At 34.3% G+C, this 21602-nt stretch overlaps 1 protein-coding gene across 1 annotated transcript in view; it reads right to left on the reverse strand.

Moving 5' to 3' along the window:
* GPC5 (glypican 5) overlaps window positions 1–21602 on the reverse strand; it is a 1382768-nt gene that overhangs the window by 732734 nt on the left and 628432 nt on the right. The window lies entirely within an intron of this gene.

A 21602-nucleotide genomic window follows, 5' to 3' on the forward strand; every position in this document is an offset into this window, starting at 1 on the left:
AACTTAACACTATTATTACTATCAAGGTTCTTTTGGACTGAACACTTACATTTCCCCTTATCTGGGCCTTGATTTTCTGTCTATTTATAACGGCCTTCAATCGGTGTGTATATGTCTACTTTCATTTACTTTTTATTTTACACTATTCATGTCACAGTCTAAATTATTTTTTAAAACAACATACACATTCTATAACTCATGAGACATTTCATCTTTTCCTATGTACAAAAACCATTTTTGTTCAAATGGTTTAATTTCAGAAGCAAACGTGGATGAGGGAATTCGGCTCTCATATACTTTCCTATATGCATCACACTGAATTATACTTCATTCCTTGGTATATAGAACAAAGGGAATCACATATAAAGTATCAGTATTATATGTAGGAATATAAGGAAATATTTTATTTTTAATCTTCTTTACTCTACCTGAGAATATGGAAGTATAGGAAGAAATTATTTGAACAGACCCTCGTCATCTGGCCCTAGTAAAGGGTCCTTAGAGTACAATCAAATTCACGTATTTCTGTCAAAATAAAAAAACTCTGATATTCCTAACTGCCTCTTTAAAATCCATTTATTCATCATTATTCAACAGTTGTTATGTCTTGCCGTTTGCTATGTTCTGGGAACAAGATGAAAGACACAGGCCAGGCATGGTGGCTCACGCCTGTAATCCCAGCACTTTGGGAGACCGAGGCAGGTGGCTCACTTGAGGTCAGGAGTTCAAGACCAGCCTGGCCAACATAGTGAAACCCCATCTCTACTGAAAATACAAAAATTAGCTGGATATGGTGGTGCATGTCTGTAATCCCAGCTACTCCTAAGGCTGAGCTGGGAGAACTACTTGAACCCAGGAGGTGGACGTTGCAGTAAGCTAAGATCCTGCCACTGCACTCCACCTTGGGAGACAAAGTCTAAACTCCATGTGAAAAAAAACCAAAAAAATAAAAAGGGGAAAGCCACAGACCAGTGGGTGAGATAAACAAAATAGAGAGGCATACAGAGGGTTCTTTGTAAAGAAAGAACAAAGCAATTCAGAAGTATGTTAAAATGAGTGCTCATCCCACTACTGCACAGTCAAGGGCAGAGATGAAATTTTCCTGCAAAGATAAGTTGTGCTCAAGTGCTGTGATGTAAGGGAAGGGAACATGAACCCTGGGGCATGGCAGGAAGTTTGATGTGGTTAGAAGAATGTGTGCAGGATGGGTATCCGTGGGTGGATGAGCCTGGAGAAGCCGTTAGAAACTTCTTTGTATTTTATACTACAAAGATCACAGGACATATTAAGATCAGAAAGTAACAACACTTCTTAGCAAGGGAGCATCCACGATAATTATATTTTAAGAACATCATTCTATGAGATGAAAGAGATAGAACTTGAGTAAGTGTAACAGCAAGGAGATTAATGATGAAGATAATTAAAGTCCAAATCACAGCCATGGCGATGAGCATGAAGATCTGAGGTGACAGAAGAAAAAGAATTGTCCAAATATGAGTGACATGATGAAGGTCAAAAACAATAATAAGGTTAGCTTGTGGAGTGATTCATTGAGAAAATAAATCCAAAAAGGGAGAAGATTTGGAAAAGTAAGGGAGTTTGTTTTGTGGTTGTTTGAGTTTGAGAATTAAGCAGCATATTCAAGTCGAGGTTTTAGCAAACAATTCAAATCATGTGTCTGGAGCTGAGCAAAGGACAGGAGCACATGCTTGGAAGTCATCAGCACTGAAGTGGGAATTGTTGCCGTGGATGTGAATGGGATCATCTAAGGAGAGGGTGGAGTTGGAGAGAAAATAGAATGAGAGCAGGCCTGTGGAGTACTATGGTGCAGGCAGAAAGAAAAAAAATAAGAAAAGCCTGCTAAATATCTGTCTGAGAAGCAGGAAGAAAGATAGGGGAGAGTTGAATCACAGAAACCAAGTTAGAAAGGGCTTTCAAAAGAGATTTAGTTAATGGTGTCCCATTCTGCAGGCAAATCAGGTAGCATAAGTGGAAAATACCCATGAATTAAACAACCCAGTGGTCACTGGTGGTAGTAAACACAATTACAGAGGAATTGTAAAATGAAAGGATTCCAGTAGGTGAATAGACTACAAAGACTTGGATACAATAAATATAAACAACCTCTTCAAGACCATTTTCTGTACAAAAGTTAGAGGTGGCACACTGATGTAGAGAGGCAACATTGAAGGAAAGGCAGGCAAGGAGGCAGGTAAGGAAGCCTGGAATGTCTTGTGTTTGGGGCTTGTTCATGGGAATGTAAGATCAATGGTACTGCAAAGAGATTTATGGCAAGAACTGATTAGTTAAACGTTATACAATGCAGTCTAAACTAGAAAAGGACTGAGGAAGGTAACAGCAAGGGATGATTACCTGGGAGAATTTATAGGAGCCAGAACACCACAGGTGCAGAGACCCTTAAGATTTAGACGCAGGTGTTGTTGAAATAAGGAAGGAGTGTGGCGAGATAAAGGCTGAGCGAATCCATTCTGTGAGCACTGAAATCATACGATGATAGCAGATATATGTATTATGACAAATACTGGGAGCCGCATGCCAAGATACTGGAATAATGTAAAGTACCAGCAGTTGGTAATTTAAGTGACATGATGGAAGCTAAGAGTTTAGAAAGGAGAGCACCAGGTGATGAGTGGATGTGGGATCTGACTCTCATCCTGAAGGAGAAGTGGTAGTCATTGACTCACAGCAGTTAGGAAAGAGTGAGGCCAGGGAACCGGATCAGACCTGCACAGGGCTCTGAGGTCTCAAGGGTAATGACAGATATTTGTGTGTTGACCAAGAACGTGGACATGACGGCATGAGGCCCAATGAAGAAGAGGCAAGATTATGAATGGTGTTATTTTGAACATAAGAAGACTGAGATAGTGGAGTTTTTTAAACGGCAGCATGAAAAAAGGTGAATGCTAAACTCGCCCCACCTTATGGTGAATGTCTAAAGAATAATCTTTCCAGGGACTGCTAATGGGTATTCTTTTTTTTTTTTTTCTTTTGAGATGGAGTCTTGCCTGTCACCCAGGCTGGAGTGCAGTGGCATAATCTCTGCTCACTGCATCCTCCACCTTCCAAGTTCAAGCGATTCTCCTGCCTCAGCCTCCCAAGTAGCTGGGATTACAGGTGCATGCCACCAGGCCCAGCTAATTTTTTGTATTTTTAGTTGAGACGGGGTTTCACCATGCTGGCCAGGCTGGTCTTGAACTCCTGACCTCACGGTCTGCCTGCCTCAGCCTCCCAAAGTGCTGGGATTACAGGCATGAGCCGCCATACCTGGCTACTAATGGGTATTCTTAAAGAAGAGAGGTAGCTTTCTGTTTGGGTAGAAGATATTGGAAGCAGTATATAAAGAAATAAAAATATAAAAGAAATTTTGGAACACAAATAGGAAATACGATTAAGGTAAAGAAATTAAGCGTAAAGAAATGGCAGGGCAATTTAGGGAAAAAGAGTTTGAGACATTTTTAGTAATGAAAATATGAATCATGGCTAACACATAGCATTTATCGTATGTCAAGCATTGTTCTAGGTACTTTACGTGTATTATCTGCTATGATTCTCACATTAACCCCAGGAGGTCAGGCCTATCACTTTACAGGAAGTTTAAGCAACTTCTGAAACATTAACAAGTCTTCTGAATTGCTTCTCTGGTGACAAGAATAAGAGTGACAGTAGCATCAACTTGCTAAAAGGTTTAAAATAGGGCTCAGAATAAAGGTATTTTACTGCTTTTTGAGACTCATTGTAAATTGACTTGAAACGTCTTTGTCCTGAATCTCTGCCAGAGGGAAATTGGATAAGTTGCTGAAGAATATGGAATTAATTATCCAAAAACACTTTAGATATTTCTCTTTGTAGAAAGTATTGTAAATGGTCTTTAGTGAGTTATAATTTAATGTCTCACTTTTCTCTCTGTGTACAATTTAATACATCTATGTATCTATATATCTAGGTATGTATGCATGTAGGTACGTATGTGTGTATCTGTCTGCCTATCTATTATCTATCTCAGTCTATATGTCTATCTACCTATCTGTATCTATGTCTATCAAGTTCAGCAATGCTTGGCATTCTTCTAACATCTGTCTGGTATTTAGGGATTAGGCTATGATGTTAGAGTTCCAGCTTCATTTCTTTTTAAAATCTTTTATTTTTCTTGCTCATTTTCCTTTTCCTGTCCTTGAAAGTTTCTCCTCAATTCAGGACTTCTTCCTGTGGCTCTCTTATCCACACATTTGCAGACTTTCTCTTCTCAGCCAGAACATCCCTTTTGTGCACTGTGCAACCTGTTGACTCTGTCACAGTTGCTACTTGATCACCGCAGATAAAGAAGGAAGTAGCAATTCTGGAATGGGTGGCTTATCTTTTGGCTTTATGACTGGATACCTTCATCTACCATTCAGGAACTCATTTTATTATGGAGACATGTATTGTAGAAAAATGCTACCACGGAGCAGCGCCAATCTCCAGTTCAAGGTACCTCTTGATTCATTCTTTCCAAAGCATCCCCTGTTAGGAATTGGGGCTCAGATCACAGGGTCATATACTCTGTAAGTACGAAGCTGACAAAAAGTCTGTTACCTCACTGCTCTTTATATTAGGGTAATATTAACAGTGGAAATCCAGTTCATTCAGTGAAACAAGTATCAATGAAGAGCACTCGATAAAATATTTTAAAAGATTAATTCTGAGCCAAATGTGAGTGACCATGGCACATGACACAGCCCTCAGGGTTATTACATCCTGAGAACATGTGCCCAAGGTGGTCGTAGTACAGCTTGGTTTTATACATTTTAGGGGGGGCATGAGACATCAATCAAATACATATAAGAAATACATTGGTTTGGTTCAGAAAAGCCGGAAAACTCAAAGTGGAGGGCTTTCAGGCTATTGGTAAATTTAAACATTTTGTGATTGACAGTTGGTTGAGTTTGTCTAAAGACCTAGGATCAATAGAAAGGAAATGTTCTGGTTAAACTAAAGATTGTAGAGACTAAGCTTCTTCTGAAGTCTTATAGTGGCTGTTCTTGGGATAACAGACGACCAATATTTCCTATTCAGACCTTTAAAACATGCTAGACTCATTTAGGATTGGGAGGTCCTGGAAGGAAAAGATCTAGCTATGTTAATAGAGATTCTTTACAGATGCTTATGTCCCCCCACAAAGGACAGCTTTGCAGGACCATTTCAAAATACGGTAAAGAAACATGCTTTGGGGGTAAAGTTTTTCGACTTTCTTCTTTGTCACATAACGTTGTGCCAGAGTCAGACTGCAAAGTCAGTCATGATATATGGGGTTAAATAAAACCCATCTGATGAGAATTTATGGTTTGTAGGGCATGACTCCCCAGACACTTAGAGAGGAATTTGGGCAAGAAAAAAAAAACGTTAGAGCTCAGTCCTCACAAGTTATTGAAAAACAATGAGCTAACAATTGTATTTATTTATATTCTTTCAGTGGTCTTCAACAGGTGGCTCGTGAATTCACATAGTTGACCATTTTAATAAGAAATAAATTTTATAAGTCAACAAAAATCATATAGGAAAATATAGATAAATGAGAAAGCATGAAAACTATATTCTCAAGCCTTTCACTGTCTAAGACACATGGTTTATCTGATCTCACACAGATGTGGAACATATAATTTAATTTTTAGAATGAATTTTTCTCACTTTAGAAAATTGGCATCTTGAAACAAAATATTGTCTGTGTTCTCCTTAAAGAATAATAAAGAAATATAATAATCAATTAGACTCAGCCTAGAATTTGAAGCTTAATTAATTTTATTGTCTTACAGAATTTTATTGAAATGTCATATAATTATGAATTAAGGCTAAGATGATACATATATTATCTACTGATTTTAAAATGCAACAAATCACTTAACTAAATAAAATTAAAGATTGCAGTCTTTTACACTCACCAACCAGAAAAAATAACAAGCCAGTGAAATAAAAGATGTTATAATAGAGAAATCCTTTGTCATAATGTGCCATACATTTCAATATTTTACACAGATAATTTCATGTGTATTTAAAATTTAATGATAAAAAATATTTGTAATATTTAACTGAAAAATTTTTATGCAGAATGTATCTTGAGACTTGACATATATTAATATAATTAATGTACCTTATAAGTACATATTGATTATATTAAATTTTTTAAATTGGGTCAAATATGTATCTCATCTCCTCTAATAACTTAGTACATTTTATGAAGTTGTGGTAGAGACTAAGAAATAGAGAGGTTCCATTATCAAGTGTCATGAACTTCAAATGCCTTTCTGTTGCTAATGTTAGAGTACCTCTCCAATTATCCTCTTTAGTAAACTGTGAGCTAAAAATAGGGACATCTTTGATTGCAGACAGTTATGTCCAGTACAAATTTTGCTTGAGATGAGAATCTTTTCTAAGAACAATTCCTTTTGTCACATAAAGTATGTCACATGGTAGAATATTCCCACTTAACGTTAACATTTACTAAGGTAAAATCCTCAGCAGAATGTACTAAGTAGATTTTTTTGGCATTGGGTAAAGGAATCTTCCAAGTATTCTGTGGATATACGAATAAGAAAAAAATTTCAGAAGAGGCATATGCACAAATTTTTTATAAACTACTAGAATCATGATCTGGACTAAAGGCAAATAAGTAAACCAAACTACAATACAATACAAAGCAAAAATAAAAAACAATAAACGGAAATTTAGATCTATATGATGCAGAAACTATGTGCCAATACTCAATGAGAACATACACTGTTAGGAAGAAGTTGCTGCTGCCCAAGCAGATGACAGAGTTTAAACAAAGCTGAAGAAGTTAGATCGTGGCGTGCGGAGGGATCACTTTTCATTTTTGGCTCAGTGCCTACCCTCCTATGTATGGTTGCCCTGTATTAGTGAGGTGTCTTCAATGGGTTTCTAGGGTTACAAATACCTTCCTGCATATTTGCCTACCATCCTTAGAACTTCTTAAAAAGGGCCATTGTCCCATGATGCTCAATAATTCAGGAAAATCAAGAATTGGGTTAAAATAAACCAATGAATTACATACTGCTTTATCACAGTGTGACATAAACATACATTTTCAGACAAGTTTTCATTGCTGGCCAACTATGATATCTACCCAATGTTGCGGCCAAAGTTGAAATATTCACAGTTTCCCCACACTTAATGCCTTCTGTGTTTTGTTTTTCTAGATATGTGCTGTTGCTTGTACTTCAAATACACTTTGCCTATATCTCTGTCAATTCACATCTTTCTCAAAAAGAGCAGAGGAGTCAAATGGCTCCTCAACTAAACCTCTAAAAATATATTATTTCTCCTGCTTTGACATTTTTTACCAATTCCTATTCTCATTGTAAGCTATGGTATCCAACTCTCACTTCTCTTCCTCCAGCACATTGCTTACATGGCTCAACTTCTTGCAAGGTGTCCACTCTTGCTCTCTCCTCTGTACACAGAAATGTGGCTTCTCCTTCCACAGTTCACAAAACTTCTGTCCTCAATGTATTCACTTATGATGTTTTAGCCCTGGGCTGACCACACACCAGCTGTTCACAAAATTTGTCTTGAACTGAATGACACTCAAATAGATAAAGGGAAGAAAGAGAGCAGAAGTGGAAGCAAACACATCATTCACATAATGGCAGGAAGAAGAAATGCTGAGCAAAGAGGAAAAAGACCTGTATAAAACCTTCAGATCTCATGAGAACTCACTATCATGAGAATCAATATTCAATTACCTCCCACTGGGTCCCTCCCACGGCACATGGGGATTGTGGTAACTACAACTCAAGATGTGATTTGGGTGGGGATACAGCCAAACCATATCAGTGCTACCACTAACTTCATTGTAAATGAGTTTACAATGGATAACTCCATATTACCTGGACCATATAGCATAGAGAAACCTCAAGAAGAATAAAGAAAGTTTTATCTCATGTACATGGTATACCATCAATAATGAAACTGAGGAAGACTCACAGAGGAAAGTCATCACCCTGCAGCAGGCAATCATATCTAAGCCAGTGAGATGTGAACAGTGCAAAGAAGAACTAGACCAAAGGTACTGACTGTCTGACATTAGAAAGTCCAGTATTAAAGACGCAGAAGGCTCTACATTTGTCTGGTAAAGCCATGCTTGATAAATGCCTTGGAAACCCTGAAGACTGGATCAGAAATCTGTATATAAAATGGTTCTTCCTGGATAAAGTTGGGAGAAAAAGAAAGCTTATTGGGTTCAAGTAGAAACTGAGACAAGCTACGGTCCATCTGGCTTTTCTGTTGGAAAAACTAGGGCTGAAATCTACATCCTTCTGTAGTTATGAATGAGCAAACATTTTGACCATTCATCTAACTTAATAAAATATTCAGGATTCAAAAATAATGTACTTATGGAAAGAATTTAGCACAAGAAATACAAAAATTAGGGGAACATCCCTTTTTATACTAAAAAAAAAGAGCCATGACTTAAAAAACAAACAAACAAACAAACAAAAACCGAGAGCAGTAAGCTTGTAGAGGCAAGAGTGACTGTGAGAAATGCAGGCATGAAAAGGGGGCAGATTCAAGTAAGATGAGAAAACACAGGAAATTCAAAATCCCAAATAAAATAATTTTGCCTTAAATTGTATTATGTTTAATAGCAGACGGCTATTTTCTTTTGTTGATTTATGTCAGATAATTTTTGGCCTTTTGATTTATTTTAAAAGTAACATTGACTCTCGGTTGGCCATAGTGGTTTATGTCTGTAATCCCAGCACTTTGGGAGGCCAAGGTGGGCAGGTTGCTTGAGGCCAGGAATTCAAGACCAGCCTGGCCAACATAGAGAAACCTCATCTCTACTACAAAATAAAAAATTAGCAGGGTGTCGTGGCCCGTGACATTAATCCCAGCTACTCGGGAGGCTGAGGTATGAGAGAATCACTTGAGCCAGGGATGTGGGGGTTGCAGTGAGCTGAGGTCATGCCACTGCACTCCAGGCTGGACGACAGAGCGAGATTGTCTCAAAAAAAAAAAAAAAAAGAAAGAAAGAAAGAAAAGAAAAGAAAAAGAAAATTAGCAAAGAAAAAAATTAGCCAAAAATTCTTTAAAAATAAGTATGAACATTTTTAATTCATTCATTAGATATGAATTTTATTCATTAATTAATAAAATGATCATTTCATTATTCATTCAAGAAAATAAATCCATTTTATATATAGACATATATATAAAATGAATGAATAAAATGTATTATTTCCATTAGGGATTTAAAAGGAGCATTAAATGAAAAAAATTTTGTGTGTGTCTTTTCTTTTGAAAAAAAAAAGCCATATAAATTTAATGATGTATTTTTGATCTTTGATTAAAAATAATTAAATTTTATCTGGAAAGATAAATAGCAGGAACTCTCAAAGAAATTTAGTAGAAGGATAAGCATCATTTCACCATGTCAATAATTAAATAGGGCTGCACATGTGAAAGAATAGACATACAAATGGCTTTTCAATGACAGATTTTGGTATTTCAAGCTACAGGGATAAGAATAGCTTGCTCAGCAGATAATTCAGGAACCAGGGTAACTGGTTAACTATTTGGAACAAAATAAGGTTAGATTCCTACTTTATATATATCTTAAAATATAGAACAAGAATTTTTTGTTTTTAAAAATCTTTGGAAGAAAACATAGGTGAATATTTTATCTGAACTTGAGTTGAAGAATGCATTCAAAAACTAAAATTCAAGAAGAATCTATATGCTTGCCCAGCTAACTTTTGAATTGTCCTTCTTAATAAATATTTGTAACAAAGAAATGAAAAAGGAGAATCTATAGAAAAAAACAGTGACAGATTTTATTTCATCTTTAAAGTTCTATAATATTATTCACAATAATATAATATGCAGACCAGACAAACATTTGCAAGATATGTGATATGCTAAAGAATACATAGAAAACTCTTGCATATCAGTAAGAAAATAATTATGAATAGAAGAAGAAAATCCGTGAATAGTAACAAAAGTATAGGATATCAGAGAAAAAGTATTTGACAGAATCATAGAGAAAAATGATTGATTTAGGATAAGTGGTCTGAGGTGCATTCATGTGTTACTTCATTAGTTGTATATATTTAATGTATTCTATATGTGTTCAACTACTGATACAGATTCAAAAACAAAAAAGTTGTTAGTTTAGTAAGGAGATATGCAGCAACAGAAAATTTCTATAAAAAGGTGATTACAATAATGAAAGCATCTAGAAATCTAATTTTAAAAAGTGGTACTATTAATCTGGGATCATCTGGGAAGACTTCATTGAATAGACCGTTTGTCTATAAAAGTGTGACTATTAAAGTTTGACTATTAAAATGAGAACATCTTTGGGGGCTTTTATTCTGCTTACAACATTTACCTAGAGGATAAATTCAAGACATAAGGCAGAATTTCACAGGCAAAAGAAAGTACTATTTTGAACATGCCTGTAGGAATCCTAAACTGACTTCAAGTCAGTTTACAAAGTTAATATTCTTTGGTGTGTTCAATGATAGTACTACCTTTTATTCAATTGGATATTAGCCTGGGGTCAAGATTAAAAAGAAAGAAATACAGCTCTCTCTATATGGAGATACCATGAGGTATAAAGAATTTGTATATAGATGTATATGGAGAAATATTTATGCCTATAGAAAGTTCTAAGGAATACACATACACACACACACACACACACACACACACACACACACACACACAGAACTAATGAATGATTTTGGCAAGGTTTTAAGATACAAGATCAATATACAAAAATCAATTGTATTTCTGTAAACTAGCAATGAATAATCTGAAACTTAAGTGAACAAACAATTATATTTCAAACAACATAAAATCATACTTGTATTACCCAACGAGGTGTTAAACATGTAGGAAGAGGCTTAACACTGTATTGTTAAGATGGCAGTACTTTCCAAATGTTTGTCAGATTCACTACAAATCTCAGCTCATTTATAATAATCAATAAGCTAATCATAAAATTCACATGGAAATGCAAGTGTGGTTACAGAAAAATTCCCCCTCAAAGATGTCCATGTTCCAAATTCTGAAAATATTTTAAGCTACTTTACCAAAGGGACTTTGTAAACGTGATTACATAAGAAAATTTTTAGAGAGGCAAATATCATGAATTATCTAGATGGGCCCAATGTAATCCTTAAAAGGGAATGAGGGAAACATGAGTGTCATAGCTAGAGAAGAAGATGTAACGATGAAAGAAGATCTCAGAGGAAGGGGCCACAGCTGAGGAATGAGGATGGCATCCAGAAGCTGGAAAAGGCAGGGGAACAAGATTGTTGCCTAGAGCCTCAATAAGGAATACAGCCCTGCTGACACCTTTATTTTAGAACATCACCTCCAAAACTAAGACAATAAAACTGCGATGTTTTTAGGTGCAACTTTGTAGTAAGCTGTTACATCAGCAATAGGAAACTAATATAGCAAAATACACAGAACAGTCTAAATCATCTTGAAACAGAAAATTTTCTAGCAAACTATATTAATTCAGTGTTGTACTAGCATAAAGATAGACATACACATTTAATGAAATAATATTGAGCATCAATAAGTAAACCTTATATTTATGAGAAATTGATTGTTGAGAAGGATGCCAATAAATTCAATGGAGAAAGAGCAGTCTTGTCAACAAATCGTGCTGAGAAGACTATACATATGCATGCAAATGAGCGAAATTGGATTGTAACCTTATATTACACACAAAGTTGATCAAAACCTAAATGTAAGGCCTAGAAGTAAAAAAAAAACTCATAGAAGAAAACATAAGCAAAATATTCATGACTTTGGATTAAACAATGATTTCCTAGATATGGCGCCCAATTACAAGCAACAAAAGAAAAAAAGAAGCTACCCTATGCTTAATTAAAACTAAATTTTTGTTCAAAAGAAAACTAAGGAAATGAAAAGACAACATACAGAATGGGAGAACAATTTCGCAAATCATACATGTTATAAGAGATTTGGATTCAGAATACATATTTTACAACTAAATAATAAAAAATATAGTAAGCTAATTTTAAATGGAGAAATGATTTGAGTAGAAAGTTCTCGAGAAAAGATACACAATAGGCAAGAAGCGCATGAAAAGATACTCAACATACTGGTAATTTGAGAAATGCAAATCAACAACACCACAAGGAGATACCAATTCGTACTATGATCAAAGAGAAAGTAACAAATATAGCTGAGAATGTGGAAACAATCACATAAATTGCTGGTGGGAATGTAAAATGATGCAGCCGCCGTAGAAACAATTTAGCAGCTGCACTTTGGGAGGCCAAAGTGGGTGGATCACCTGAGGTCAGGAGTTTGAGACCAGCCTGGCCAAAATAGTGAAACTCTGTCTCTACTAAAAATACAAAAATTAGCCAGTTAGCCGGGAGTGGTGGCTAGCACCTATAATCCCAGCTACTCAGGCGGCTGAGGCAGGAGAATTGCTTGAACCCAGGAGGTGGATGTTGCAGTGAGGCGAGACTGTGCCACTTTACTCCAGCCTGGGTGACGGAGTGAGACTCTGTTTTAGGAAAAAAAAAAAAAAAAAAAAGAGAGAGAGAGATAAAAAAAAAAAATTAAACGATATTATCAAATGACTGGACAATTCTACTCTTTAGGAATATCTCCAAAAGAATGAAAAACATGTCTACAAAAACCTTGGGCACAATTGTTTATAGCAACATTATTCGTAATGGCCATGAAGACAACCCAAATGTCCACCAACTGATGAATGGATAATCAAAGAATTCTATATACATACAATGGAATATAATTTAGCCTTAAAAAGAATGAACTACTGATATATGATACATATAAGAATCATGAAAACATAATAAAGCCAGACATAAAATGTCACATAGTCTATAATTCTACTTATATAAAATGCCCAGAGAAAGCAAATCTAGAGAGGCAGAAAGTAAATTAGTGATTGCCAGGGGCTAATACAGGATGGTTGTTTTTTTTTTCAGTAATGAAAATATTCTGGAATTGCCATAATTATACCACAATCTAATCACAGAGCTGCATCCTTTTTAAGGGCAAATTTTATGGTATATGAATTATATCTTAATTTTAAAAAGTACAATAAATTAAAAACAAATTAAGTTTTTTCTAATAATGCAAAATTGTTTCAATATCACAAAATAAATTATTGTAACTCACTATATTAACAATATGAAAGAAAATCTCATCTTGATAGATGTAGTAAATATATATATTTTTAATATGCAAACTAGGAATAGAATGGAATTTATTTAATCTGATGAAAGAAAATCATAAAATCTCACAAAAATATTATAACTAATAAAGAAATAGGGAAAACTTTCCTTATGGGATCAAAAATAAGATTCCCTAGTCAGCTCAATAAGAAAAAAAAGAGTAAGAATTAGCAAGAAAGAAATACGCTGGTCATTATTTGCTAATGACATTATTGTATAAGCACAAAATCTAAAATAAAACATTAGAACTAGTAACTAAATATAGCTATCAGGATCGCTGGTTACAATATGAGTACATAAATGTCTATTATATTTCCTTACACTACCAATAACCAATTGTAAAATAAAATTTTATAAATATATCATTTAGAATCAGTATTTTGTTAACTTCATAAACTTAACTGGAAAGTTTTTCTTTGTAAATATATTTTCAAAAATTGAAGAATTCTTCAAGTCAGTTAAATAGCTTTAAATATTTCTAGCCTGCAATGACAAGGTTCAATCTGCATGTGAAAATGGATACCTCTGCTGATACTAGAACTATCCCATTATGGAAAACCATTTTTAGATATAAATGGCAGGCACCTAAGAATGACCTAATTTCCTGCGGCGTTCCTTTAAAAAAAATTTTCCCGAACAGGCAAATCTTTCTCTCTCTCTCTCTCTCTCTCTCTCTCTCTCTGTCTCTCTCTCTCTCTCTCAAATTAACACAGGCTTATTATTATTATTATTATTATTTGAGATGGAGTCTTGCTCTGTCACCAGGCTGTAGTGCAGTGGGGCTATCTCAGCTCACTACAAACTCCGCCTCCCAGGTTCAAGTGATTCTTCTGCCTCAGCCTCCCAAGTAGCTGGGACTGCAAGCACACACCACCAGGCCCAGCTAATTTTTCTATTTTTAGTAGAGACGGGGTTTCACAATGTTGGCCAGGATGATCTTGGTCTCTTGACCTCGTGATCCACCCACCTTGGCCTCTCAAAGTGCTGGGATTATAGGCGTAGGTGTGAGCCACCGTGCCCTGCACAGGCTTGTTTTTAAAGTTGCAATCAAAACAGATAAGTACAAAGTAGAAAATTTAAGTGACCCATCAGGTTTGTCTTAAAATTGCCTACTGATAATATTTTAGTATATGGCCTTATATGTGCTTTTATAGTGTGTGTTTATCCATGTGGTTATGAATATTTGTTCACAAGTGAGGGTAAATATACACATACACACATACGTGTATGAGATAGAGACATAGGCAGAGACAGAAAGGCAGAGAATAGCTGGGAAAGTAGAGGTCAGTTTAATATTGTGATTTTTAAGATGCATGCTATTTTAAAATCGCTTTCATTTCTAAATTTATTCAGCATTTAGAATTTGATAAATACAGTAATTAGAAATCTGAGTTAGCTACATACTTACATATCTCTGAAATTATCTTGCTATGTACAGATAAACATTAATTACAATTACTGACACATGTTGCTTGGAATTTTTTCCTCCACCTGTCGTGTTAAAGCAATGATTGACACTTGTCTGCATATGATTTGGGAATTTAATATTTGGTTGAAATTCTCTCATCCTAAAACATACAGCTTAGAAATACACATTTTGTTTTTATACATTTGGGACGTTGCACATATACCGGAATTAAAGAATTAGAATTAGTTGGTACCCAGCTTGCAACCTTAAGCAATCTTTGTAAATGCTATTTTTCTTATTAACACTGCTTTCTGTTCTCATTATGTTTCAACAGAGTACTCTCAGTAATTTAAAACATATTGTTCCTTCATTTAAATAGGCAATTTCCCTCTTAAAAAATGCTTGGATCTTAAATTAAGGTGTGGAAATGGAGTCCCAAATATTTTGACCAGCTATATAAACTTTTGCAACATTTTTATAGGATGTCTAAAAGAAGAAGAAAGACTTCGTCCTCATGAGTTTCACCAACCATGGTTACAAACAGTCTTCTTCTTTACTATGTTTGAATGGCATATTTCACTTCACATATCCTGTGAGAGGCTGCTGCGAGAGCCTTAATATTGCTAAAGGAAAAAGCTTACCTAGCTCAGTGTTTGTAAATGTCAGCTAGCCAAAAGATATTTGGAAGCCTATAAATGTTCACCTTTCTAACATTTGCTTAAAGCTATCTGGATTTAATGTTCTCCTCTTTCCTCTCCTCTCACCTCAAGAAAACAAAATCTGTATACAGAAGTTGACACCAAATATATTAAATAAGGCTGGCATTCAGCCCTCTTGCATTCAAGCAGGAATTACACATGTATGTGAAACAGAGGAAAACATCTTGATAGTATTCAGTACTCTGGCTGTCAAACAACCCTTTGATCTGCAATTTTCTCAGTAAAACATATTTTGTTTATTTTGGATTAGGAGCAAGCTCTTGCATGTCTACTAGGATTTATTTGCCTGGTAAAGAAGCACGACACGGAAACAACGAATATAATGTGCCTTTTGCTGTGGTTTTAATGTCTCCTTCAAAATCCTGCGAAATTTAATTGCTACTGGAACAGTATTAAGAGGTGGGGACTCTAAGAAGTTATGCAGGCTGATTTTTTTGTTTGTTCATTTTCAGATTTGTTGTATCCTCATTTAACAAAATCTGAGCCACTTTCATCCACTCTCTTTCCTAATATCCCCATTTTCACTACTGTCTCCTTCAGCCACAATGGTCCATTCCATCATCTAACCTTCATTTTGTAAGGATTTACTAAATCCCTTCTCTGTACAAATCAGTCTGTAGAATCTGAGTAGACACAGTGATTGGCATAGGGCAGCCCTCATCCTTTAACATGACAAGAGCAACTTTTCCTATTTTCGAGACCTTGAGTATTCTGTCACTAATAGATCTAAAACTATCCAAGTTTACCTCGCCAACTTTTTTCCTTAAAATTCTGCCTCCCTTTTACAAAACTTCAAAAAAAGAATTCCCAATTCAGTCGTGCTGTTAAAACAGATGTTCACATCATCCCCTAGTTACAAAGTGCAATCTCCTTAGTTCATACTTAAAATCATATCTTTTCATCCTCTGAGCATTGTTACCGTTATCTCAAATGATCCTATAGCTACTGTCTTTGAAATTATTCACAATATAATAATTTGAATATGCAAACACCACAGAACTTAAATAAAAAGTAACTACCCTAGTCCCCTCAAATTTAATTTAAAACATATTGTTCCTTCATATAATTTGTAATTTCAACAAATGTATTTGAATATTTACATAACAGAAACAAAGCTGGCTAAGTGAAAACACAAAACAGATGAAAGATTTGGTAAATTAACCCAATCTGCAATTTTGAAAATGTAAATTTAATTTGTACTTAATAAATGATTTTTCAAAAAGTAACTTAGTAATAAAGGGAATTGTCCAGAAATTTTGAGTCTTTTAGGAGTCAAAATATCTGTTCAATCTAAAACTAGAGGACACAGAATAATAAGAACATATGAAGTTTTAGCTAAATAGCCATGAATTATAAGGTTATTCTCTGTTGGTTTGGAGTACTCATTTACACACTAATATTCAGCTTTAGGAATTTAGGGACTCATTAACTTTGCTAAACATGGAATTTAGGGTTTTTAAAAAACTAATTATTTCTTTACTATTTTTATATCCAAGTATACTCTTCTCATTACTCACAAAGGACAAATCTTCACCAAACCCCAACCCCTGCAGTCAGGGAAGTAATTTCATTCAATCATCCCTTGAAAGCAATTATTTATGCTCTCTGCAGAAACGGGGGTAAATTTGTTGTGGTCCCATTTATTTTTTGGAGATTGAAGATTACATGTAAAATAATTTGAACACTTGATGGATAGACTCATAACTATTTGGGTAATACATTTTTTTTTAAAGTATAGCAAAAGTGAATGATCCCAACCACATATCAAAGATAATTTGATCTAATTTAACTGACCCTTCGGGTGTTCTCAAACTGCTATTTTGATTTTTAAGAACACTGATCGGAGAGTTTCTTTCTGCATTCTCAAAACTTTCAGAACCAAAATTATTACTAACACAATTGGTTTTATTGAGAATTTTATTGATTGTTGTATTCACAGGAATTACTTTAACTGTTGTTTTCATGCTATCTGCAAAAAGAAAGGATCATTTTAAATCAGTGGTAAACACTTATGTATTTGAAGAAACACTCCTCTAGGTATCTTCTCTACCTGATATGTTCTATCTTTAAGTAATATGCATCATCTATTTTGCCAAAATTATTGCAACTCGGTTGCCTCTGAGTTTTTAAAATCTCTAAGTTTCTCCTGTTTCAAGTTTCTTTACAACAGTGCTTGTCAACCTCGGTTGTACTGTTCCAATGTCCAGCGTGGACACCAGACCGATTACCTCAGAAACTCTAAAGGCAGAACCCAGATATTGGTAATTTAAAAAACTCTCAGGTGGCTTTACATGCACTTACATTTGAGAGACACTATTTAGAGTGAGAAACAATCTCAGGCTATCTGACAAGTTTCCTATTAATAGCCTAATATATTACAAGTGGCAAAATGGCATCAGTGAACATTTTTGCTATAAATCGAGCTACATGTTTTGTTCTAGCACTGCTGAGATAGTTTTGTAAAACTTTTGTGTCTGTGTCCCTATACTTAGAAATTTAAGCCATTAAATAGTGATTAAAAACTCTTAGCTATATTTATTCCAAAGCTGGAGCATGCTTCTTCTGATTTAAAAATGGCAGCTCTCTCTTTCTCTCTCTCAGTCAAATTTGTTCACTTAATTATGTACCTAAAACAATTACAATTTGAACTAAAGTATCACTCTTAAATAATTAAAATATTGGTAACTTTCAAGTGAATAAAAAGTTATAGATCCCATTTATTTAGAGCAATTTATTAGTACATGGAATTCCTAAGAGCATCATTTCTCATTAATAATGTCTTTACATGAATTCTTGTGTATCAAACTTTTGATGTTAACATTTATGGTGCCCAAACCTCCTTCATGTCATGTCATTAAGCATTTTAGTTTACTAGTCAGGAAAAGTCCTTTTTATAGCTTATTATAGCTCAAAAGAGAACGATCTGATTTTGATCTCACCTTCAAGTTTCAGCTTTAAGTTCTTATTTATGTATTTATTTATTTTAAATCTGCTGCAGAGTTAATTTTCAAAACTCTCTCCTGCTTTATTTTTTCAGCAATCTCTTTCTTGGGCCCAAAGCATGGTAGGAGTATATAATACATCTTTCCTTTATTAGTAATAAACATATAATTTCTCAGAATGTTCCACTCTCATTTTTATCCTTATCATGACATCCTCAGTAGGTCCAGAGTGATTTTGATTTGGACAACCCCTTTATCATTTTCCTTAGTGGGACCTATTATACTCTGAGATTTTAAAAAATACTTCAATATGGCATTTTAAGTAAGAAATAAAATTAAGATAATGTGATTATTACTAATGATGTAAACCCAACTGGTCTTGGAAATGCAGTGAATCTCATGACTATCTGATTTATGGGACTTGGTTTCATGACATTCACCCATAAACCTAACCAGAAAATTTATTTTAGGCAAGCTGTTGGTACCAGGTTGCTAGGAAATGAATAACAGTGCAAATTTGGTGTATTCTGTTTAAGTAAGTGTTACTTTCCATTTGGTAAGGAGGAGCAGAAGGACAAGAATATTATCTCCTCTGGAGTCTTTTGTGATTTGCTTCTGAATACAGAACTGATCACTCTTTTGCTATCTCTCCTAAGAGTGCAGATTTATATATTAAAGAATCCTTATGAAAAATAGTTTTTCCTGTCTTCCTCCCCAAACCTCAAGGGCAGTGATTTGATCTGACTCATAACTATATTTGTGGCAATTAGGGGTTCTCACTAGGTGCTCAATAAATGTTTACTGAATGTTACACTACATATAAATTGTTCTTAAACAAAAAAGAATAACAGGAAAATCTTTTAATTCTCCTTGGAACATGAGATCAGAATTAGATCATAAACTATTATTGCATTTGAGACTTACTACCTGATTACAAACACTTCAATATGCAACCTGCTAGTTCACATTACTGACCGAACTCAAAAGTTAATGCTACTATTTTAAAACTAAATTCACCCACACGTTTGCCGCCATTATGTGTATTCAATCTTCAGATAACACATGTCAAATTAGAGGGAATATCTCAAATACGAATAGTTTCACTGGAATAAAATTTGACCTTTCTGTAATAGTAACTATTTTATGAGATTAGGCAAATTTCTTGTTACTATATAAAAAATGACAACATCCATTTATAGCCAGACATTGTATAAAAGAAACACTCTGATTTATTTTTAGCAGTGTTTGGAAAGTCTCACAAAGTTAGCTTTAAGTAACCAAATATAAACATTGGAAATAGAATAAACCAATGCAAATGAATGTAAAAACAGTATTTCTTAGTAAGCAATCTAAACAAATTATACAAAGTAAATCAATATGTCTCTTGTAGATGAAAATCTATCCTCTATCTCCTTATCAACAGTTATATAATCAGTAGTTATTAACTAATAACAAAATGTATGGGTTTATAAGAGTCTAACCCCCCAAAAAAACAAGAAAGCAAAATTAATAGTGATTTCTTTCCTAATCATCTTAACATTTTTCTTTCTTTGACATTATTACTTGATCTTTTAAAAATAAGAAAGCTTGGGAAGTCTGGAATTTTCTTAACATTAAAACAGAAGCATCATTTAACAGATGTCATTACTTGAAAACATGTTAGTTAAAAAGTGTTGTAAATTTTGGCTATTCTTAGCAAAATAGAATAGTAGGGAAGAAAAAGATCTTATAGTCTAAAGTTTTGTTTATTTTTCTTAAGGAGAACTTTTTTCCTTATTAAACATGCAGCAAAGCAACATATGGAAATAAATAGAAATGGATGAGGCCCACAGACTTACTTGCCGGCTCATTCTTTCAGTTTTAGTTATGGATGTAAGGGATATCTATAGAAAACTGAAACTTCGGGGAACAAATATGTATTCATAGACACAGCCAAAGTCTCCCATTCCCCAAGAAAGCATGACTGTCCTGTGGCCACAGAGTCCATTTCCAGCAGCATATACTGCATGCCCATGCTTAAATCGTTTCCATTTAATATTTCTAGATAATATTTAAAATATAATCACTAATGGGAATGATTATTAACTTTTAAAACTTAATTTCAATAAGTTAGTTCCCATAAAACAGAAATGGCATTATTTTTCCTTACAGTTTGAATTCTTCTTTCCTATCACTGACTCAGATGGCTGCCTATGTAAATGCACTATATTTCTTAGCATTTTCAAATACTTTGCAAATAAGCTGTCTAAAACAAACTCTGTAACTCAATTTCTGGTTTTGTTGTAAACCACATACTAGTTAACAGCTTAGCATACCTGATTTGACTTGGCATTTTCAAAACTGATTTATTGCACTCTGCAAAACTGATTAGCTCTAATCTTGCAAATGCAATAGGTTTCTCTTGCCATGGTTATTATTAGGAAACATATAGATATGTTATGTCATCTCTTGGTTTATATAATTGTGATTTGTCATTCATTCACTTCCAAGAGAAAACCTATCCCCAAAGCAATAGGTTCTGCCACTTTCTATTGATGATAAAGTGCTATGTATTATCTTAACAGCAATCAGGTTACAAAGAGGGTTCTACACAAACCACCATAATCCAAACTCAGAAGTCATTCCTGGAGAGGAAATGATGTGTCTTTAATTTTTGCAGTCAGTGTCTTAGAATTTAAACATAGTTATCCTCGAGTTTTTGGTTTGCTTCTATTGCCTACGGATAGCTGCAAAGAACTGGTTAAACATGATAGACTTCCTGAAGATTTTAAGAGTATTCTGAATAATTAAGTAGGGTTGGTGACAAGTTAGGCTGTATTGAGGTAACAACATCTCTTTCTGTTTTCTTTAAAAATTTCTATTCTCAAATTGTAATTCCTTTTTGAAAATTGAAAACAGCAATTTGATAAATATTGTATGTATTTATATTTCATCTTTTTATTCCATATAAAATGACTTCTGTTCATTCACAATAAAACTACATAGATCTGCTATCCTGGATAGCTACCTCATAGCCATATGAGCAAGTTATTTTGATAAATGTCTTTCGATTTCTGTGTCATTATCAAGTAAGAAAGAACTTTGAGAATTCTATATCTTTTTTGCTGTTGATGAGAACCCTAATTAAGTTATGCTTACAGAAATTTTGGAAAAGTATCAACGTATGGTTCTCTGAGAGTCCTCATAGATTATCAAGAGGCAGAAAGGTAAAATAATGGGAAATCAAATTTTTAAAAATCCTTCATTTTTATATTGTATATGGTTA

Source organism: Saimiri boliviensis, chromosome 16 (genome assembly GCF_048565385.1).
Source record: "Saimiri boliviensis isolate mSaiBol1 chromosome 16, mSaiBol1.pri, whole genome shotgun sequence".
NCBI lineage: Eukaryota > Metazoa > Chordata > Mammalia > Primates > Cebidae > Saimiri > Saimiri boliviensis.